Here is a 24950-nt window from a genome sequence, read left to right as displayed (position 1 = left end):
CTGGAAGAACTAGGTCTTCAAGAGGGAAAAGGAAAGAGTATTTCAAAGCCAAAACACCCTTGCTCAAGGAGAGGATAAACCTGCTTATAACTGTGCCTAAGAGTCTCCCTCAGAGAGCCTCTTTATTGCTCAAATGTGGTCCTCTCTTCTCTCTCTCGCTAAGCCAACTTGGCAGGTGAACTCACTGCCCTGCCCCCTACCTGGGACCTGATTCCCAGGGGTGTAAATCTCCCTGGCAATGAAGGATATGACTCCAGGGGATGAACCTGGACCCAGCATCATGGGTTTGAGAACATCTTCTTGACCAAAGGGGGATGCTAAATGAAGCGAAATAAAGCTTCAGCGGCTGAGAGATTTCAAATGGAATCAAGAGGTCACTCTGATGAACATTCTTATACATTATATAGATAACACTTTTTAGGTTTTAATATATCGGAATAGCTAGAAGTAAATACCTGAAACTATCAAACTTCAACCCAATAGCCTGGACTCTTGAAGACGATTGTATAACAATGTAGCTTACAAGGGGTGACAGTGTGATTGTGAAAACCTTGTGGATCACACTCCCTTTATCTAGTGCATGGTTGGATGAGTAGAAAAATGGAGATAGAAACTAAATGAAAAACAGGGTGGGATGGGGGTGGTGGTGCTTTGGGTGTTCTCTTTTACTTTTATTTTTTATTCTTATTTTTATTCTTTCTAGTGTAAAGAAAATGTTCAAAGATAGACTGGGGTGATGAATGCACAACTATATGATGGTGCTGTGAAAAGCTGATTGTACACCATGGATGACTGTATGGTATGTGAATATATTTCAATAAAACTGAATTTAAAAAAAAAACATCCTTGCTCTCTACTCCCCACCCCCATTCCAACAGTCAAGGTTTCAGCTCAAGGCTATGCTAAGGAGAAAGGAAGAGAGGAGACATAAATCTAATTTGAAATTAGAGTTTTAAACTGGACCAAATTTTAATAAATGAATGAGACTAGAAAGCTAACTATCAGTTACAGCTGAAAGCCGTATTGGATAAAATTAAGTAATACTAGGTTTATACTTCATTGAGTGGAGACTGAATTGTAGGCTATCGTATAAATATGAGTAAATGCTTTAATATATAATCAAGTATTTCTCTATCCAAAGAAGCTGAGAGTTCCAAAAAAGCCTTGACCTTAGAGAGCTTTGCCATTTATATAAAAATAAAAAAGTTAACCAAATTTTAAAATGGTGTTCAGAGGTCTCAAAACTCTCCTTTGAAAAAGTATCTCCTCATCGATTTAAAATACATAGCTCTTTAAGCCAACTTGAAAGGTGAAATCACTGCCCTCCCCCCTACGTGGGATCAGACACCCAGGGGAGTGAATCTCCCTGGCAACGTGGAATATGACTCCCGGGGAGGAATGTAGACCTGGCATCGTGGGATGGAGAACATCTTCTGGACCAAAAGGGGGATGTGAAAGGAAATGAAATAAGCTTCAGTGGCAGAAAGATTCCAAAAGGAGCCGAGAGGTCACTCTGGTGGGCACTCTTACGCACACTTTAGACAACCCTTTTTAGGTTCTAAAGAATTGGGGTAGCTGGTGGTGGATACCTGAAACTATCAAACTACAACCCAGAACCCATGAATCTCGAAGACAACTGTATAAAAATGCAGCTTATGAGGAGTGACAATGGGATTGGGAAAGCCATAAGGACCACACTCCCCTTTGTCTAGTTTATGGATGGATGAGTAGAAAAATAGGGGAAGGAAACAAACAAACAGACAAAGGTACCCAGTGTTCTTTTTTACTTCAATTGCTCTTTTTCACTTTAATTATTATTCTTGTTATTTTTGTGTGTGTGCTAATGTAGGTGTCAGGGATTGACTTAGGTGATGAATGTACAACTATGTAATGGTACTGTGAACAATCGAATGTACGATTTGTTTTGTATGACTGCGTGGTATGGGACTATATCTCAATAAAATGAAGATAAAAAAACAAAACAAACAAACAAAAAAGAATGCAATTATCCACAAATTAATCCATAAATAAAATGAAACGCCAATAAAAACTCAATAGTTTTTTTTTCTTGTGAAACTAAACAAGCTTATTCTAAAATTCCAACAGTAAAGCTAAGAACTTAGACTAGTTAAAGCAATTTTGAGGAAGAACAAGATGAAAAGATATGCCCAAAAATGAAAATATATTTTTAAAGCTGTAGTAATTCTTGAGAGTATGGTACCAGTACAAGGATACAAGAGCAGACAAACAGGACCCAGAAACAGAGCCAAAAAAAAATACACTGAAACTTGATACATAACAGAGGGTAGACTACTCAATAAAAGGTACTTTCGAAATAGGTACCCATCTAGGAAAAAAGTAAAATTGGATTGCTACCTCACAAGATACACAATAATAAATTCCAGGAGGATTAAATTCCTAAGTGTGAAAAAGGAACTTCAAAACATTTAACAGAAAAGAAAGAATAATTTTATGACTTCAGGGTAGTGGAGAATTTCTTAAACAAGATGCCAAAAGTACAAACCATTAATATCAATAAATTTGACATTAAATTAAACAACTTTGTTCTAAAAAAGATACTACCAACATAGGGAGAGAAAAAAAAAAAAAACTCTCCCACAGACAGGGAGAAAATAGTTGTAAACTAAAATTCAAATAAAGGATTAGTATTTAGAGTTCAAAGGCAATTCCTTGAAATTAGTTAAAAAAAAAAAAAACTAATGATTCAACAGGAAAATGTCCAAAGATATGAACCAACAAACCAAGCAGGAAAAACTGTAAAGGCCGATACACAAATGAGAAGATACTCCACCTCAAAAATCAGGGAAATGTCCTTTGTCTAGTGTATGGATGGATGAGTGGGAAAATGGGGACAAAAACTGAATGGAGAATGGGGTGGAATGAGGGGGATGATTTGGGTGTTCTTTTTTATTTTTATTTTTTATTCTTGTTCTGATTCTTTCTGATTGGGGTGATGAATGCATAGCTGTGTGATGGTGCTATGAATGGTGGACTGTGCACCATGGATGACTGTATGGTATGTGAATATATTTCAATAAAACTGAACTTAATTTAAAAAAAATCAGGGAAATGTAAATTAAAATCAAACATGATCCCCCATTTATTGGACCAACAAAAATTTTTACCTCATGGCGAGGCTGTAGAAACATGGGAATACATATTCTGGTAAAACAGCTCTGTGGGAAACAATTTAGCAATATCTAACAAAGGTTATGATATGCATATCTTTCAACCTAACAACTCAATTCTACTTTAGGTTAAAACAAAACAAAACAAAACAAAAAACCACTAGCACATGTGCCCAAGAACAGAGTACAACAAAGTTCATGCAGAACTGCCTATAATAGCAACAAACTAGAACCAATGCCCACTTGGACAGCAATGGATAAACTGCAGTATGTTTTCAAAGTGGATTATTAACAGCAATGAAAATAAATGAACTACAGCTATACACAACATAAATCTTACAAACAATGTTAGAAGGGGGGGAAAAACAGACAAACCAAACTCCAGAAGACAGATACCAGTATAACACCCTTTTTTACAAAATTCAAGAACTATACTAAATAGCAAATTGTTTAGGAATGCATACATTTGTAACAAAATTTTTTTTTAAGCAAGGGAACAACAAGACAGTATGAGAAAGGAACACACAAGGAGCTGCAAGTCAGTTAATTTCCAAATTATTGAGTTGGGTACTTTTTTCACTTCTTATATATTTATGTTTCCCAGAGGTCCATCTTCAGCCAGCTAGTTAAGAAACTTCCCTCCTGGGAGAAAAAAAGATATAAGGACCTTGTGATATAGATGAGCCATGCCTACCTCCCTTTACTAAAAAAAAAAAAAAAAAATCATCAGAATGGTACAGAGTATGATATTCAAGGAATTTCACTAATGGTGATTTTTGCTCAAGATCAAATTTGAGCTGTTTATCACAATCAATCTTTGAAGTGATATTCGAGAGACCGATTAACGCAATTTAAAGCTAATAATTTAACAATTAGTTTGATATGAGCACAGTGCTCTTATTTTCAATTACTACTTGACTAAGTTCTTTTTCAACATGAATATTTGACTGTTTTAACACATTTTAAATAACTATCATATAGTGAAAGCATTGTAAGTTGAGCAGAAAGCAGCATATCAGTTATCATTAAAAAGTTCAGCTGTACCGGTTACAAATATCAAAAGATACCAATGAGCCATTGTATCCAAGCCAAGTTGCTAAATAAAATGGAAAAAGAAAATACAGTTGCATAATTCAAATGGCCCTTTCACACCACTTTTTAAAATGTCCACAGAACCTACTCTAAAGCAAGGCATTATGTAGTCTGTACAATTATACTGCTGTTTAGTGAACAGCTATTTTAATCTATATAAAACAAGAGAATACAAATACTTCTTAGCTACTAATAATTTTCATGCTGATCATGAAAGCTGATTTAAGGCATGAAAGAATATTTTAAGCTGTACTTAAAAATTTTTGGCATAAAACACTTTTGCTTCCTAAAAGTTGAAATCCACAAAATATAAAGGTTGATTCATCAGAAAAGTTAATGTCAGGTTTGTTATTATCATAATTCTAGAATCTATTAATATTCTACTTTTCTCTTTGCAATCCAGATTTATAATTCCTATACTTTGTTTACAAAGTAAAAAAAAAAAAAAAAAACAAAAAAAAAACCATAATTAATCAGGTAAGGTATTTAACACTTTTATGATCATTCTTGCCAAGGAATTTAAAAACTCACATCACCAACATCCCACGCACCCTCCACCCTTCAACCCCTCCCTGCCCCGCCCCACCCCACCCCACCCCACCCCCCTCAGTGTCAATATTTAGTTATACCTACAAGGCTTTTTTTCTCAGGAGGTTAGCCTCAAATCTAGAGCTCCATGGAGCAAATCAATAAAAGAAGAAAAGAGATTAGAGATGCTCAAATTGTGGCATAAAGCATTAAGTCTCCTTTTTTTCTTTTAATTTTCCTACCATATTACTCATTATATTGAGTATTTTAAGCACCCAACAAGCAAAACAATTTAGCCTCTTGCAAACTGATGGCAGCCTGGTTTGTGTGTGGCTTCCAAGAAATAAATAGGGTAGTGGCCCCTCAAGTCTGTTTTCCTTCACCCAATTGTTATTGTTATGTTTCTGGCATAGTTTATTCTTTTGCCACATCAAGCATTTACTGAGTGCCTATTATGTGCCAGGAACTGGGGCGACACATGAATAAGATCTAGGCCCAGCTCTCAAGGGGTTTACATCTAAAAAAAGGAAGATGGGCATTTCAACACAATCACATTGATCCATAATATGTTACCTAAACTCTAGGGCCCGACGTTTCAGAATTTGGAATTTTTCAGAATTTAAAAAGGTGTGTTTATCATGGATCACATAACACCCCAACCAGACCCTGGGGCAGCGATATTAATATTTCTGCAGCAAAATGTAAGCATATTCACACTAAGCAGAGAAAAAACAGACTATCAAATAGCTTCACGTTAGTTCACATCAGGTTTTGCCACCAAATAAACTCAGGTCACTTGAGGTTTTACCACTAAATGGTTTATGAAAAAATTTTTAATTTGAGAGCATTTTGGATTTCCAAAATAAGAGATTGCTAACCCATAACATATATGAGGGACTGCCTAACACCGAGGCAGGACCTCTGAACCTAAAACATACTAAGTAACAGTTAGCCAACTACGAGATAAGCCATGCTTCTGTGCCAAACACTCTTCAAAGCTCTCTACAGTAACTCATTTAATTCTCAAAACAACCTCAGAAGACAGGTACTAGTATCATCCTCACTCTACAGATGAGGAAACTTCAAGCATGACATTGGTGGACCTTCCCCAAGTTCACCCAATCTCATGGAACTGGAACATGACTCGACAAAGTGCTGTCACTTAACTGTGTGGTCCTAGAAATTGTTTAACTTCCCTTAGCCTCAATTTCCTCATCTGTACTGTGGGGAAACTAAAATCTACTCCATGGTATTGTTTTGGAGATTATATATTATACATTAAAAAAACTATCCTTGGAACTTTAAGTCAGAGTTAATTTGACCCAGCAAGGGAAACACATGAAGAAGCTGTAACTATAACCATTATTCAGGATGATATCTCCATCTCTATATATAATCTAATCATATTTAAAACAAAAAATGAAAGTAAAATCATTAACAGAAAGCAGTCCTTTCATGGCCATTCCACCCCAGGTATGCTGCAATTTAACTACTTCTTTCTCTCCTTAACTCCTTAAAAAGCACTGAGGCAACTATTATTTCCTCCCTCGCTCTACAGTCTGTGTTCCAATTCACAGGAGAGGACATAAAATCCTGTATGCAGTCTTTCATACAGACCAAGACTCTCTTTTGGGGAAGGAGTTGGAAGGGGAAGACAGGATAGGAGAGGGGGAAAAAAAAAACCCAAAAAACAAAAAACAACAGTCAGTCACTTGAAGCCCTTTAAATTACACTCACTGGAGAGCCCCATGCCTGCCCCACCTGTCAGCAGCACCTGTACCTGTCACTCACCTCCATTCCAGTGCCATGACTCACAGATTGGGTTACTCTCATTAAGGTTATATCCTTCAGGTGTGTAAGGGAGGAACCACGGTTGAGAGCCACTAATTTAACCAAATAGTCTAAATCAGTGGACCTCAAAGCGTGGTCTGCATCACCTGGGAACCTGTTAGAAATGCAAATTCTCAGGGCCCTTCCCAAGTCTACTGAATCAGAAACGTGGATGGTGGAGGCCAGTAATCTGTGTTTTAACAAGCTCCCCAGGTGATTCTGAGGCATGCTAGAGTTTGATCTCCACTGGTCTAAACTCTTGGTTATGCAAGGAAACAAATCTAAAATCATTTGATTGGAGGAAAGTTGAAGAATGCATGTTTATGCATTAAGAAGTTCCTACAAAGAAATCAGCATTTACAGTATTTTCCTGCTCAAACAAAACATCTAAATACTCAAAGATAAGAAGGAATGCAAAGTATAGAAAAAAATTATTCCCATTCCTATTGGTTTGACTTTAAAATAGAGTAAACTGATTTCCCTTATCTTCATTGTGACAAGATTTTGATTTTTTTTTTCCTGAAGGATGGCTTCAGAACAGGAAAAGAGGCAACAGAGACAAAAGATAGAGAAGTTCCCATATAAATTTCATATTTCTCAATACTCCCTACTTAAAATGTTTTCACAAAGAAATCATTAGCAATTTCCTGATGTATTTCAGGCATTATACTTCCTTTCCTCAAGAGAAACAGTACATCTGTAAAATGATTTTTTGTTTTCTTTTGAACCATAATGTCCTTTAAAATAATGTACTTATTTGGTCTTGCTTCACTCTTTAAGAAGTACAATAATGAAATAAAAACCACAGCTGGGAAGGACAGCTTAAGAATCAAGTAGTCATTTTGTCTTGAAATATCATGACATCTGGAAAAGAGAAATTTTTAAAACAAAAAAAATTTTTAAGGCTTAAATACAATAATTTTTTTAAAGGAGCAGAGTATATGAGAAAATACCCACCAATAAAACAGTGTTTCATGTATTTTTGGAATTACCTAAAAAAAGGAACTCAGATTCTGAAATGCAGAAGGTGATTTTTATTTTGATTTTTTTAAAAAAAGAACTTGATTAAGTTTTCTCAACAAAGCACAATGTGATCATTCCACACATAGCATAAATCGATCAACGAAAAGAGTAAGTTATTTATCCATCTATCCTAAACGGATTCATTTGGGATGAACACTTGGGGCAATAATCAAGAGTCTTGTCAATGAACAGAGTATTTCATTGATGCTAAAATCTAAACCGAGAAGGCAAATTCCATAACCCAGTAAAATGTCATTGCTTAAAAATAAAAAAATGAATAGGTATTCATGAACTAAAAACAAACGTACTTTGGTGTTTCATTCCTATACATTTTTACATCGGGTTTTATAAATTAAATGTACATGTCAACTGTAATGTTTTACAAGTCTGGCTTCAATTTGCCATTTATAAAAGATGAAAGTTTAATCATGAATTCTTTAAATAAGTTTAATTTTAAAATTTAAAATAAAAAGGTTTTCCTTTAAATGAAAGAAAAGGGAAGAAAGGGGAAGAAGTCTCTAAGGCAAAGCTAACAAAACCTAAAATTATAGTAACATCAGATAATGCATGAAAACCTGATGCAGAGTGCAATGTTTTAAATACAGAGTTGATATGTTTCTATTCTGTTAGTGTATTTTTTTAAAATATATATATATATATATATATATATATGAGAGAGAGAGAGAGAAAGTGTGTGGGGCGGGAGTGGAAGCTTTAAATGAATAGGTTTAGTTCTTTTCTAGTCAACATCATTTTGGGAAACTTCAAAAAGATTTTCTTCTGACATTACTCCTATTATATTCATCTGTAGTCCTAAAGTACATGAGAAATAAATACTATTCCCACATATCGCTAATTCAAACCATTATGTGATTCATTTATCCACTCAACAAACATGTATTTAACACTTATCAGAAAAGTTCACCTCATGAGAAAGACAGATAAGTAATGGCATTTATTATAACAGAGCACATATTTAAAGTGTTATGTCACCGAAACCAAGTATTTCATGAGAATGTTGTTGAACTCAACGTACTAAAGATTTCTCGTAAATTTTACACAATATGTCTTGAAACTATCGTCCATGGAACCATTTTTACTATGCTTATATTTTCAGCTGTCCTACCTCTTAAAGTAAAAAGTTCTACAAATTTAGTGTCAATTATGTAAAGTAGCAGGATATTTCCTTTTATTTAATCCTAAAACTACCTTTTATAAATTAAGAGGAGCCTCTGGTTTTAGTATTCCAAGACTTTGAGAACCAAACATTAGGAACATGAATCATAACCCTTGTCAGCCTGTCTTTTCTCCTGACTCCACTCAAGCATTACCACCTCTTGGATTTTTCTGATAGAACCAGGTATGTGGTTCACCTCTACATCACTAAGTCACACAGTCTCATATCACTTTAAAGTCACATAATTTTTTTAACCAAAAACAACCTCTTCATTTTACCAGATTTGATTATTTTTGGTTATATATATATAAATAAACCAATCCCACTGCTGAAGGGTGAATACATGACAACATTGGGGATATTCATAATTTCCTCCAACAAATGTTTACACTTGTCCATGAGCACCATGATGTAACTTATTTGCTGACAGCCTCAAAGAACAAACTATTACTTGTGCAATTAACATATTTGTGGAATATAGCTACAATTTCACGTATTAATAGCTTTAATAAAAGTAAAATTCTTTGAAGTTATCAGTAATAAGTAGAAACAATATTGTATAGCATTCACTTTCTCGCAGATTTCATTCTTCCTAACATAAAGCATGATGCCCAGCCACCAGACATAAGCTAAAACTGATGGTTTTAGTAATGAAAAAGCAAGTGCACCTATATCATATTGGTCTGAGATGAGCAGCTATCCATCTCTGCTACTTCAGGATCTTTCATTATTTAACAAAATATCATATACTTACTATTGCAGGTTTAGTTTAACAGCTAATTATTAACCTAGACTAGCTCTCTGAGGTTCCATCCCATCCCCAACTCCCTACCCTCATCATTAATGTTCTCAAAAGCCATCAGGTGGCTTGAACAATACATTCAAGATAAACCAATGGTCACAATTAGTTTTGTTCTACTGCTCTGATTTTCTTATTGATGTTTCTGTCCTGCCAACACTCACTATCATATGTGCCAATACTGCTCTTAGGCAGCCCTAAGGTAAGACATTACTCTTGATGCTTCCCCATCATGTCATAATCTGTCTCACCATCATCTCTTAAAACTTTACAAAGATGTGCCCTCACTAAAAGGTTAATTAGCACATAGCCATGAAAGAAATTTACATACCAACATTTTCCCCCTTCTTTATGGTTTAAGGCAAGGAAGAGCCTTTTTGATTTTGCTTCGTTTATATTCTTTCCCAAAAAGCTTTGCAGTGGCACATTTAATAATGTACGAACATAATTAAATCCCTTGTTGACAAATTTAAATTCCTGTTGGTAAAGGTTAACATATAACCATGAAAACTAAGATCTAAGCTTTAAAGATGTTTACATACTTGAAATGGCTATGTTACTTGACCAAAACATTTTAAAATTTTTTTAAAATTTACATACTAACTTTTTTACTTTTCAACCATATGACAAAGAGGACTCCACATTTTTTTAAGACGTTTTTTGCCCCCAACAGCTTTCCCAGGGGCCTCTTTAATATGTAATGTACATAATGAAGATCCCTTGTTGGTAAATTTCAATTTCCTTAAGTAATTTGCTGTTTACCATGTTTCACTTAATATATATAATTTAATTAACAGAAGTCTAGAATCAGAAAGTGTATTTTTACAATGTAAAAAAGGTTTAAAATTTCATCCTTATAAAAACTGGTTGCTGTCTCATTAATTATCCTAAATATATTGTATAATCTGCATCACATGCCAGTTAAACAACAAAGCCTTATTCAGTTTAAGCTGCAATACTGGGCTTTTAATTTCACATTACCAAATCACTAAAGCCCAGTTTTCACATTTTAAACAATTCCTGGGTGAAGGTTTTTAGATGAGGAACTCATTGTATAAAAATTAGTGGGGAGAAAAAACCCAAGTCAAGTCACTGCTAAATGTTATCCATGGCAAAAATATAAAAAATCCTTTGTAAGGGCCTAGAGATTTCAAACCTTTGAGCATAGGGGCCAATGTGCTCATCCTTATCCCTCCCAAAGTAGTGTTCTTTATGCAACAGATTATATCAATTTCTCTATAGTTGAAAGGTTATATGACAGGCTAGATGATTAAGAGTAGAAATTGTAAGGCTTCTGAAAACATGATACTTCTGAATATGTAAGTATTAATGTTCAAGGATGTTCATTACTCAACTATTTAACAAAAACTTAGCAATATAAATCAAAAAGAAAACAGATAACGGTACACCTGTACAATTAAATATTATACTGTTATTAAGAAGAGAATATTAGAGTTCTATATACGGACTTGCAAAGATTCCAACACTGAAATAGTAATACATGATATCCCTTGAACAAATTTTCCCTTTTGAGTTCTAAATGTAACATAAATATCCCAGTGGGAGTTTGCCCTTACCCAGTGTGATGGTTAGTCTTATGTGACAACTTGGCAAGACTATAGTACCAGTTATTTAATCAAACCCTATTCTAGGTGTTGCTGTAAAGATATTTTGTAGATGCAGTTACATCTACAATCAGTAACTTTAAGTAAAGGTGATTACTCTCCAAAAAAGTGGGTGGGCCTCATCCAATCAGTTAAAGGCCTTTTGAGCAAAAACTGAAGTTACTCCAAGAAATTTTACCTTAAGAACACATCAATTCCTGTCTGAACTGCCAGCCTGCCCTACAGATTTCAGACATACCAGCCCCCACAATCTTGTGAGCCAATTCTGTAAAATAAATGTCTTTATATATTTATAGCTATATATCTCCTATTGGTTCTGTTTCTCGAGAAAACCCTGATCTGAAACACCCAGAAAAGTATACTACATTTCCTTGGTAATAGCCATACAGTAAAGGAAGCAACGCTGCTAAAGCCAAAATAGTAAAAAGTCTTAAGCTATATACTGCCTTAAATATTAAATGTGGACATAAAGAAAAACTTAAAATTTATATTACTTTAGCAAGTGAGCAGTACACAAGCATACAAATCATTCTTTGTGATTTCTACTTCAAACAGACCAAATAACACGTATCTCTCAGCAATACTGGAAGGAAAGGCTCTGAGCCCATAATGCATAATGAGGAACACATGCTGTGCCTTTATTAAGCATTTTTTGTTCATAACCATTGCACAAAAGGGAATTCTGTTGTACCTGTACCATCCATAGGACAGGAGGAAGGTGGTAGTGAAGCATAATGATTAAGAGTGTGCTTCTAGTACCCCACACTTGGGGTTCGAATCCTGACTTCTCTGCTAGTGTATGTTAACTGACACCTGGTAAAGTTAATAAATGTTAACTGAAATTATTATTACAGTTGAGAAAAAGAGGTCTTTGAACTAAAGATAACAAAATATCAAAAGTATTTTAAGGGAAAGAAGTATACTTAGCAGGCATTTTTGTAAGTAATCAAAATATTTGGGGGAAGCTAATAGTTTTATTTTTTTCATCCCAAACCAGATAGCTTTTCAAATCTATTGCCCTTTTTCTTCTCAATCTTCTTTACAATCTTACTATGATTAATTTGGAGGCTTACCTAAAATTAAATTGTTCAGGTCTTTATAATTTAAAAGTTAATGATCCAGTTTGGGGTCAAAGTTCATTTTGGTTTCTTCCTATGGACTTATTATACTCATCTGCTGCTTATTAATTCTCCCCCTACCAGAGGGCAGACAAAAGAAAGGTGAAGACGTGAAACATTCAAAGTTGATAAACTTGTTAGCTTCCAGAGAAGCTGTAGCAGCATCACCAAAAAAGTTTAAACAGCACTAACATAATAGGATTCTATAGAAACAGTCTTCTCAATTTGAAACAGCATTAGCTAAAATACAAAGTCGGCAAATATTAATTCATGCGTGTATTCATTCATTCAACAAATAGCTGAGTTCCAATCATGTGCCAGGCATATTCCAGGCCCTAGGGATACAGTAATAAACAAAACAAAGTCCCTGTTGTCATAGAGCTTTACTCTATATCTGTCTAGAAGACAGATAATAAAGCACATAAATAAACAACAGTTTCAAGTAGAGATAAGTGCTATGCATTAAAAAAAAAAAAAAGTGCAAAAGGTTACAGGGTAACCAGGGAGGCTATTTTTTTTTTTATTGAGATCGTTCACATACAAAGTATACACTCAATTGCCCACAGTACCATCATACAGATGTGCATCCATCACCACAAATAATTTTTTTCAATTTTTAGAATATTTTCATTACTCCAGAAAAGAAATAAGGACAAAAAAAGGAAACTCAAATCCTCCCATACCCCTAACCACCCCCTTCCATTATTGATTTATAGTTTTTGTATAGTACATTTGTATATATTTTTTTCTATATGCCCCTCTATTATTAACTTCTAGTTATAGTGTCATACATTAGTTCTAGTTCATGAAAGAGATTTCTAATGTTTGTACAGTTAGTCACAGACATTACCCACTACAAGATTCACTGTTTTATACATTCCCATCTTTTAACCTCCAACTTTCCTTCTAGTGACATAAGTGACTCTGAGCTTACCCTTTACCACATTCACAGACCATTGAGCACTGTTAGTTATTCTCACAAAATGCTACCATCACCTCCGTCCATTTCCAAACACTTAAGTTCACCCTAGTTGAATATTCTGCTCATAATAAGAAATCACTCAGGGAGGCTATTTTTAAAAAGGTTAACCTGAGTAAAAAACCTGAATGAAGTGAGGGAATGATCCATGCAAAGATCCAGGGAAAGAGCATTCCAGGCAGAGGAAACAGAAAATGCAAAGACCCAAAGGCAGAAACTAGCCTGGCATGCTGGAGAAATAGCTGAGAGGATGGTGTGGCTGGAGGGGAATGAGCAAGGCAGAGAAGGGCAGGACGTAAAATGAGAGAGGTGGGAAGTAGTATAATCAGCCTTGTAGACCCAGGTAAAACTCCGATTTTATCTAACAGTGATGGGTTCTGACAATGGCAGAGGCATAATATGATTGGATTTATATTTTTTAAAGTTCATGCTGGCTTGGGGGGTGGGGGGTGGGGGTGGGAGTGGGCAGAAAGTTGAAATTGAGAGAGAAACTGGAAGGCTACTTGCAGTAGTCCAGATCAGAGAAGATGGTGGTTTGGCACAAGAATGGAGACAGTGTAAAGGATGAGAAATCGTCAAATCTTGACTAATTTTGAAGGTAGAGTATGTACTACTTGTCGATGGAATGGATTCAAGATGAGAGAAACAAGAGAATTAAGGAGCAAGTGGGTGGATAGCAGCACGTTTTACTAAGATGAAGCCAAGTAAGAAGGTGTAGCCAATGAGGCAGGAAGAAAATCAGAAAAAGTGGGTGTCCAAAAAGCCAAGGGGAAAAAATGCTTCAATAAGGAAGGAGTTACCTAACAACTATGTCAAACATGGCTGAGAGATCCAATTTGGAAAAACTGACATCCCTGGTGATCTTGAGAAGGGTTTTGTGAAGCAGGAGGGATAAAGTCTCTCTGGGGTGGTTCAGGAAAAAATGGGAGATTAGTTGAGAAAGCCTACATTAAATCTTTCAAAGATTTTTGGGGAATGCCAATAGCTTTATTATTTTTTTGAAAGTTTAGTGAATGACCTTATACCCTTCACCTACTTTCACCAAATAACATTTGCCACCTTTGTTTTATTTTTTTTTTTATTTTTTTTTCCTGGTTCTCCGTAAACTTTTTTTTTTTTTCCATTTTTATTGAGATTGTTCAGATACCATACAATTATCCAAAGATCCAAAGTGTACAATCACTTGCCCCTGGGTACCCTCATACAGCTGTGCATCCATTACACTTAATTTTTGTTCAATTTTTAGAAAGTTTTCATTACCCCAGACAAGAAATAAAGAGAAAGATGAAAAAAGAAAAAAAGGAAACTCTAATCCTCCCCTATCCCTAACCAACCCCCCTCAATTGTTGACTCGTAGTATTGATATAGTACATTTGTTACTGTTTATGAAAAAATGTTGAAATACTACTAACTGTAGTATATAGTTTGTAATAGGTATATAGTTCTTCCTTATATGCCCCTCTAATATTAACTTCTAATTGTACTGTCATACATTTGTTCTGGTTCATGGAAGCGATTTCTAGTATTTGTACAGTTGATCATGGACATTGCCCACCATAGGATTCAGTTTTATACATTCCCATCTTTTGACCTCCAACTTTCCTTCTGGTGACATATATGACTCTGAGCTTCCCCTTTCCACCTCATTCACACACCATTCGGCACTGTTAGTTATTCTCACATCCTGCTACCAACACCCCTGTTCATTTCCAAACATTTAAGTTCATCCTAATTGAACATTCTGCTCATACTAAGCAACCACTCCCCATTCTTAAGCCTCGTCCTATATCTTGGTACCTTATATTTCATGTCTATGAGTTTACATATTATAATTAATTCCTATTAGTGAGACCCTGCAATAATTGTCCTTATGTGTCTGGCTTATTTCACTCAGTATATTGCCCTCGAGGTTTTGTCATCAACCCATTTTTTTTTAATATTTGCCACCTTTGTTTTATCATTCGCTCTATAATTATTATTAATTACATTTGAGAGTAAATTGAAGATATTTTGACCCTTTTTGCCTAAATAATTTACTGTATCACCTAAGAAAAAGGACATCTTCTTACATAACCACAGTACAATTATCAAATTCAGAAAATCTAACATTGTCAAAATATTATTCAATACTCAGTACACATTCAAATTTTGCAACTATCCCAGTAATGTCCTAGAGCAATTACTTTTTCCAATCCAAGAACCATTTAAGGATTACACATTGCATTTAATTGTCACATCTCTTGAACTTCCTTTAATCCAGAACAGTTCATTATCCTTTCTTTGTCTTTCAAGACATATTGACATATTTGAAGAGTACAGGCCTGTAAATTTGCACAGTTATCCTCACTTTAGATTCCTACTGAATCTAGTTATGCATTTTAGAAATACCACAGAAAGGTGATGATAGCCTTGCTTCAAGTGCATCAGGAGGCACTTGTTTATCCCATTATTGGTGATGTTACTATCAACACTTGGTTAAGTTGGTGTCTGCCAGATTTCTCCACAATGGTATTAAGTTACCATTCTCCCCTTTGAAATTAATCTCTAGAGGGATGATTTGAAACTGTGTAAATATCCTTTTCCCCATCAAATTTTTTCCACTAATGATACCTGTCTGAATCCATCTGTCGTGACAGTTTGGATCTGTTATGTACCCCCTGAAAAGGCCATGTTCTTGTAATCCATTCTTGTGAGGGCAGACCTATTGTGGGTGGGACCTTTTGATTAGGTTGTTTCAATTGAGATGTGACCCACCCCATTGAAGGTGGGTCTTAATCCTTTACTGGAGTTCTTTATGAGGGGATAAAAGGCAGACACATTTGGAGAGAACTTAAGAGAGAGAGAGACACCCTGGAGATGCTAAGAGAAAACCCACAGACACTCAGAGAGAAAGCCACTGGAATCAGAAGCAGAAAGCAATGAAACCCAGGAGAAGGCAGACATCAGCCATGTGCCTTGCTATCTGACAGAGGAACCCCGGATGCCAGCAGCCTTTCCTCCGAGAAGGTATCCTCTTGTTGATGCCATAATTTGGACATTTTCACAGCCTTAGAATCCCCATTATTAAAAGCCAACCCATTTCTGGTATACTGCATTTTGGCAGCTTTAGCAAACTGAAACAACTGTGATGGTTGCAAAGTGGTGGGTTTTGTTTTTTTTTTTTAGCTCTATTGTTCCTTTCACATTTTTAACTTGTATTCTACTTGGAAGAGCTTTGCTTTTTTCCTTATATTTATTTATTTATTTATTATGGACTTGTGGATTATGTTGTTCAATTGGTTATAATCTATTACCATCATTATTCATTTTCATGCTCGACTTTTCCCAGATTTAGCCATTGGGAACTCCTTCAAACTAATGCATTTTGACATGCACCCATCATTTTTTGAGTATTTCCTTACTTTGTTGGCACAAGATGTTCCAGGCTCATTTTATACTTTCCATGCCCTAGCTCTATAATCAGCCAATTCTCTAAGGAATCCTGCTTCCTCTTATTGGAGAATGATATTTTGAAACCAAGATATAGGCTCCAGTTCTATTAATTGCTGCTAGAAAGTGTCATTGCTTCTAGCCCCTTTCAGCAGACAGAGTTAGGAAACATATGTGAGTTCATATTGACAACTCTAAATCCAACCTAACACCAGAGAGTTCTTCATTGCCTTCTTCCATTCCTTATCTTGATTTCCATTCCCCAACATATCAATGAATTCACTCATTTGCTCAATCCAACAATACACATATTAATAGCTGCAGAACTGCTACACCCCTCCTACCACAAATAATAACCTACTATACAGAGTTCAAGAATTTTGCTGCAGTTCTTTTTACTTTAAATTAAAGGGCATTTAGTCAAAGTCCTATGTTCCAAACCTACTTGGATTCTTTTTCTTCTGACTGCTTATGTTATTCATTTAAATACAATTAGTTCATGTGTTGCTGTTTGTATTCAATTTTGGAGTCCCCCCACCCTTGCTAATTTTATTTCTGAATATGAAAAACATTAACAAGTTTCCAAACTCAATTCTGTACCAAACAGGCATATTCAGAGCACTGCCATTCCCTCTGCTATCCCTTTTAACTCCATTCATACTCATTCCCTGTAAATAAGCAATTTCATTAGCTTCTGACTATCCTTTCCATATTTCTTTTGAAAGAATTATGCTTTCTCAAGATGGAGCAGAGAAATGGGGCAGTCACTGAAGCAGGACACTGGATCAAGAAAAAATTTATCTTAAGACAGGAGACATAACAATATTTATATAATAACATAAATGATTCCATAGAAACAGACAAACTGAAGTTGCAGGAAAAGGGGATAGTTGCAGGGGTAAATATTTTTTAAAATGTCCTCTGGTTTAATTTGAGGGATATTAAAGGATTCTCATATTTCAAAATAGATTTCCATCCTGTTTATAATCTTCCAAATTAGTTTTATCTAGTCTCTGGAAAATCCACATTAAGATGGGGTTATTTTGGAAAGATAAGTAAGCTATCACTTCCTATTAACGTCAACAGGAGAAATTCTGCCCCAGCAAGAGGGAGGTTTTAAACTTAAAAAGATATTTAACCAGGAGTTCAGAGAACAGCTGATGTGAAGATCTGTATAATAACATGGAAGACTGGTAAAGATCATGGTGGAAAAACAAAAGCATATCTCTGGCATGTCCTGGAAATTGTACAAATATGCTAATCAGCAATTGAGGGTCACTCCTTATGTCCTGGCACTATAAGTCAGTGTGGCATGGAGGAAAGAGCAGGGACTTTGGAGACAAAGAGGCCTTGCCTCCAATTACTTAACCACTTGCAATCTCAGTTTTGACGGCTTGCAAGTTACTTAACATCTCTGAGCCACAGCTTTCTCACCTGTAGAAGTATATCCATAATACCTCTCCTTTGCCAAGATAGCATGTGCTATAAATAGAATTATGTATAGCATCTCCTCTGGCCCAGAACATGTCTACTAAATAGTTCCTATAACAGACGTAGATTAAATTAATTAACAAGGTAAAGAAACTAATAACTCAGCCAGTGGACTTCAGTAATATGCCTGAAAGAAATCAGAGAAATCACATCATCTCAGGCAGTGTTTGGTATGTGCAGAAAAATGTCAAATACTTGGTTCCAATTTTTAATTTACAAATTGCCCCAGAGTCTATTTTTAAAGTGTAAAAATATGTGTTGATATACTTAAGGCCAATGACTCAAAAGAAACCAATTCTACAGGTTAGAAAAGACCAAGGACTGGGAGTAACTTCTCAAATAAAGCCTATGGTTCACAAAGAGATGACCGTAAATGTATCACAAGCCATACTGATCAATTTTATAAATGCATATACACAGAGAGTTGATGTTCAATACAACTTTACTTTAAAAGTTTCAAATTCATCTACAAACCAAAATGCAATCCTGAAAATCTGGAAACGATCGTTAAACAAATACCAAAACGTACAATAAACTTTAAGAGTCTAGGATGAATAATAAGCCAAAACCCCCACACTTTAAGAAGTCTTAAAATATGCAATGGCAGTGGTCTCAAACAACTATTTTAAATGAATACAGATCGTCGTTTCCCTCGCCGACTAGAAATTACTGTTCCTTTCATCTTAAATCAGCAGTCTATATCTATTCTAGAAGATGCATTTATAGGTCACAATCTCACTTCGCAACACTGAGATGGGCTAATTATAAAACGTTAAAATCAACAATTAAATTCCGAACGTCTTAAGAAAAACTTCCCAGTAGGTGCTAATTCACACTCCAAGCTATTTTGACAGTAGTAGCTGAGGAAAACGATATATCCTCATCCTTCACTAAAAAAGAAAAAGATCCTTTACTAGAAGAGAAAGAAAAGGACTGAGAGAAAAGAGAGATATGGAATAACAAAGCTTTGCTTCTATAAACAAATGAAAGTCTGTTCTCAAACTTTTGGAAATTCAAGCTTCCTTTAACAAACAGCAATAAATATCCAAGTATAAGGCAATCATTTGTGTTTTGAAGCAGAAAAAGAATGTGGAGAGAAAAGGAAAACACTTTATCACAGGCCGAACTTAACAAGCATTCGAATTCCCTTGATTTCCTCCAAAACCGATGGACATCATTTCACAAATAAATTTGACACGAAACCACGAGGCTCATTTTTAGCACTCGGTGCAGAACTTTTATGAGCTTTTTAATGCTCTGCGCCCAAGAACCCTTCTAGACAGTCCCAAACAACCGCTATTTCAGAGGCAAGCACGAGCTCAAACTCTGGGTCCCTGGGAGCAGTGGGGGTGGGAGTGGGGGGGTGAGGATGGGGAACAGGGCGTGGAGAGAAACCTGGGGGCGATGGAGCCCGTGGAACGCCCACCGCCCCTTCGCTTCCCGGAGCGAGAAGTCCGAGCGGCCCAGGAAGTGCCCGAGGAGGCGACCAAGAGGCAGGTCTCCGCGCGGGAGCAGAGCGCAACTGAGGCGCACCCGACTCGTCACTCTCGGGCAGGGTCCGCAGCCTGAAGCCCCCAGTCCGGGAGTCACGAGGGATCCGCCTGGACCCGCGCCACCGCCCGGCCGGGTTCTCATAGGCCACCCTCTTGCCCTCTGAGGGAAGCCTGGGGTCCCCTTGCGGGGCGCACCGAAGAACCACAGCTCGTGTGCTCGTCGCCTACCTGGACAGAGCTCCAACCCGCGTCGACCGGGCTCTCCCTGGCTGCGCTCCTCGTTCACCAGCCTCTCGCGAACCGAACGGGCGTGCAGAGTGCAGCGCAGCGCAGCACAGCGCACCGCGGAGACGAGTGCAGCCGAGACCCGCCGAGACCCGCCGGCCACACCCTGGCCCGCGCAGCCCGGCAGCGAACTCCGCAGCGCGCCGGGCGGGGGCGGAGACGTGGCTCCAGGAGCGAGGCGCGGGGCACAAGGCGCGCGCCGGCGGCGGGAACGTCCCGCGGCCGCGCGCAGACCCCAGAGCGCGCGCAGACCCGGTTGGGGGCGAAGGGAGCCCGTGCCGCGCGGAGATTCTGCTTCCTATTTTCTGTCTTGTTTCCTGCTAGAAGGAGAAGAAAAACATTAAATCCCGGGCGGTTTCGTTTTCTTGGTGTGGCGCCTGAACGCCGGAGGTAACTTCTGAGTAGTGCCCGCCTAAAGCAGTGTGATTAGTTTCCTTCCTGGCACCGCTCAGGCTTCAGTTTGCTCTTGGGCTGGATAGTGGCGCTGAGCTAGAAGACCCCAAGATCCCATTTAGGTTTAACATTCTGGAATTCTAAATGTAAGAGAGAAAATTGAAGTCCGGAGTCATACAAAATTGCGTTGTAATCCCAGTTATGCTATCACTAGTGTGATTGTGTACCGCCCCAGGGCCTCAGTTTCTTATCCATAAAATCAGACAGTGATACCTCATAAAAGTGCTAAAAATATTAAATGAAATAACATTTGCACAGATCCTGCCTCTAAATAAATGATCAATACTCGGAAGTTATTGTTACTGTTGTCCCTGATGGGACGGGAAGGCCTTGCAGATAATTCTGTCCAGCCGCTGAACTCTGCAAGAGTTCAACTCCACGTGCATCTCAATCAAGAACACAATTTCACATTTCTTTCGGTTTTTTTATGTTTAAAATGTCATAAAATAGATGCATCTATCCAATTTGCTCCCTCTGAAGTCAGTACCGCCTGGGAGCAGTTTTCCTCTTCCCCCACCCCCATCTTTCTTCTGAGTTAATTCCAGTTTGACAGACTGTTGCTATAGCATTCCTTCTCTGACGTCAAACAATTTAAAGAAACAGCCCTGGGTAACGAAAACTGCAGAGGAGTTCTTTGTGAAGTTTCTGTGCTGGAGAATGATTTGAACAATATCATAAGAGAACTTGAACACCCCCGCAGCCTTCCATTCGTTTTTCTTCAGCTGCTTCCCACTATCACCTGGAATAAATTTATTAGTACTTTAAAAAAAGATAATGCCCTGAGAAGTACATCCTGATTAGACTGTGGAGAAAAAGCCAGACCATGGCAAAAATGGATACAGGCATGGTGCTAGGATGATGAAATTATGGGTGCTTTTTTTTTCTCAAAGTTTCATTTTCCGTAATTATTGTTGTTTTTCCATTAAGAAGGAGATGGAGAAATGTCAAATCTTCTACAGATCAAGGAGTCAGAATATTTGGTTGGGACATGAGGGGAAGAGAAAGTGGCGTGCATCTTTTACTTTATGTGTTTTAATGATTAAATTCTGAGCTTTATCATTGTCATTTTTAGGGGGAAGCAAAGGGGAATTGTTATTAAAGGAGTGCCTATTACGTATCATGCTCTCTGCTTATATCCTACTGAAGATTCTCAATGGCCTTGCATTGTGGGTTTTATCTCCATTTTACAAAAATGGAAAGTGAGGCTCAGTGAGATTAAGTAATTTATGTAGAGTCATATTGGGGGTGGCAGAGCCTTACATGGAACCCAGACTGGACTGACTCTAAAGCCCATATTCTTTCTTCAGATTCTTCTGTCTTGTTCTTATGTGTTGGCACTTAGCAGACATTATGGGGCTTTGAGAGGTAGTTGGATTAAGATGATTTGTTGAAAAAGAAGTTGCTTTCCTAATGGAAAGCACTGAGATATTCTATTCCAGAAATAATTAGGAATCAGCAGCTCCTAAACACAAAAGGCAGAAGTTAGCAAAATACTCTCTATCAAAGTCATCTCTTCTTAATTTATAGATAAAAACATCAAAAAACCAAAAGAGATTTGATAATATATTATGCAAAATGATAACTTCAATTCTCCCATACTGCAAATCTCCAAGTGGAGTTGATGAAAAGTATTTCATTACCAGGAGCAATTTCATAAGAATATGGTAATGCATCTAAGTAATCTATCACTTAGTAACTTTTCTGAAGATGATGTAGATAATATAGAAAGAAAAAGAAAGGAAGGAAGGAGAAAAAGGAAGAAAGGATGAAGGAAAGAAAGAAGGAAACAAAGAAAAAGAAAGAAGAAAAGACACATTATTAATGTTTTGAAGCCTGCTTGTTTGTGTAGATAACTGTAGTGCTGTTTTCTACTTCCATTGATTGAACTCAGTGTTCTTCTACTAGCCACTCACTGATATTTAGAGTTAGACATCTAACTCTTTAGGCACAAGTTCTTAAATCCTATTGTATTCATAGAGGATGGTGGGGTCCTGCTAGAGAATCTTTTAGAGCAAAATCCCGCTCTATTTCATCCTTGTATCCCTCATAGTGGTTAGCAAAGGACTTTGCACATACTAGGTTCTCAGTGAAAAATGAATGAATGAATGAATGCACTGGTCTACTGGTTTACTAAAATCACCTGCATTCCTAGCTCAACCTCACCTCCAACCCCAACCCAGAATCTGAGTAGAGGGGAGAATGATCATTGTTTTTCTTGGAGTTTAGTTGCAACTGCTTATGCAGTTTTCCTCCCTTACGATCAATTTCAGAGAAGCTCTCCTCTTTGTCCTATATTGAATGAATCTGGGTCCTGTCCTCATGGAGCTACCCTATAATTTTCAGTACTGAAGGTTTTTATTTTTTGTTAATTAGATTCAGTTTTATTGAGATATATTCACATACCATACAATCATCCATGAATTAACAGTTCATAGTACCATCATATAGTTGTGCATCCATCACCCCAATCTATTTTGAACATTTCCCTTACACCAGAAAAAATCAGAATAAGGATAAGAAATAAAAGTTAAAAAGAACACCCAAATCACCCCCCCCATCTCATCCTATTTTTCATTTAGTTTTTGTCCCCGTTTTTCTACTCATCCATCTATACACTGGATAAAGGGAGCTTGATCCACATGGTTTTCACAATCACACTGTCACCCCTTGTAAGCTACATAGTTATACAATCATCTTCAAGAGTCCAGGCTACTGGGTTGGAGTTTGACAGTTTCAGGTATTTACTTCTAGCTATTCCAATACATTAAAACCTAAAAAGAGTTATCTATATAGTGCATAAGAATGTCCACCAGAGTGACCTCTTGACTCCATTTGAAATCTCTCAGCCACTGAAGCTTTATTTGATTTCATTTCACATCCCCCTTTTGGTTAAGAAGATGTTCTCAATCCCACGATGCTGGGTCCAGATTCATCCCCAGGAGTCATATCCTGTGTTGCCAGGGAGATTTATGCCCCTGGGAGTCAGGTCCCACATAGGGGGGAGGGCAGTGAGATCACCTGCCAAGGTGGCTTAGAGAAAGATTACGGCAGGTTTTTAATCCCTATTTTAAAATCAGACCCTAGAAATGATCTCTCTTTCTCTGAGCCTACCTTGGTCTCAGAAAATGCCAACTGCACTATGAAGAATGAAATTATCCAGGTAATACTACCTTCTGATACTGCCTTGTATGTGTTGTATGCCTTCCATTTCTGTTGTGTTCAGTGTAAGGCCAAATTATATATATGCAACATATGACATGAGAACTGAAGTTGCATGTTTTCTTAGAGCTGCAACAAAATCAGTTTAAAAATATTAAGTGGAAATTGTCTAATAAGATCTGCAGCAGAGTTTTACTGTTCCCCAAGGATATGGAGAGCAATTTGTTAGTAAACTTGTAAGAAGTAACTTTATGAATCAATTTAGACACACATCCTTGATCCAGAGCAGTAGTGTCTGAAGCCTTCCGTCTTGCTCACATGTACACAAAGCATTATCAAATATTTTTACAGCTTACATTTGTGAGCCCACCTTTTATGTATTCCTCTGACATTCCTCATACGTATCAGTTACAGGTCTTGTATCTTTCTACTCAGGCTTTCATTAGCCATGGTAACTTGAAATCTATCAACATGAGCCTCAAAGACCTTAGGAAAGCGTGGAAATTAGTCAATGATGTTTGTCGCAAGCATTGGAGAGGGGAGTAGAAGCATTTAGACTTACACGTGCTGCTCCAGGTCCTGTGGTTCATGTCCCTGGAATCTGTTCTTGGAAAGGTACATGGTAAAGTGAAAAGAATATTAAAGTGTACGTCAGAAAACCTGATTTAGGGCTTCAGTTCTGGTACTAAATATCTGTGTGATCTTAAGCAGATCACAACATTCCAGCACACTGTCTTAATCAACTATATAAAATGAGGTATTGGTTTCTAACAGGATTGGCAAATATACATCACCAGTGCCATCACTCAATACTATGCCCAATGGTTGACTTCACTAATCAGTCATGGCCTTCTTTCCCTCTGAACCCTTCCCATCCCAAGAATTCTTCTGAACACCACGTTCTAGGAAAACACTCTGACCTATTTGTGTTAATGTTACTAAAAGCACTATAACTGTGCAACAAGCCACCCCAAAACTTAGTAGATTAAAACAACAACAATCACTTATTTTGCTCTTGAATATGTTACTTAGGCAGGGTTTGGCACAAACAGCCCTTCTCTACTCTATGTGGCATCAGCTATTTTGACCCAACTTTCAAGATGGGTCTCTCATGCGGCTGGCACGTTGGAGTTGGCTTCAGTTGGGAGATCAGCCAGAGCTGTGGGCAGAGACCTCAGTTCTTCTTCAGCATAGGCCTTTCCATGGGCCACTTGGGCTTTCTCACAGCCCACACTTGGGCTTTCTCACAGGTTGGATATCAAGAGTAAGTGTTCCAAGAGAACAAGGCAGAGGTGCACTCATTTGTATGACTGAACCTCA

At 37.2% G+C, this 24950-nt stretch overlaps 1 protein-coding gene across 1 annotated transcript in view; it reads right to left on the bottom strand.

Moving 5' to 3' along the window:
- GNB4 (G protein subunit beta 4) overlaps window positions 1–20288 on the bottom strand; it is a 110700-nt gene extending 90412 nt beyond the window's left edge. The window contains exon 1 of the mRNA XM_037840136.1: window positions 19962–20288. The gene's annotated coding sequence lies outside the window, so the exon portion shown is untranslated. The remainder of the gene's footprint in view (window positions 1–19961) is intronic.
- Window positions 20289–24950: the final 4662 nt, after the last annotated feature.

The sequence above is a fragment of the Choloepus didactylus genome, chromosome 1 (genome assembly GCF_015220235.1).
Source record: "Choloepus didactylus isolate mChoDid1 chromosome 1, mChoDid1.pri, whole genome shotgun sequence".
Taxonomy (NCBI): Eukaryota; Metazoa; Chordata; class Mammalia; order Pilosa; family Megalonychidae; genus Choloepus; species Choloepus didactylus.
Note: the sequence above shows the minus strand (reverse complement) of the source record. Positions and strands in the feature narration are given on the sequence as shown.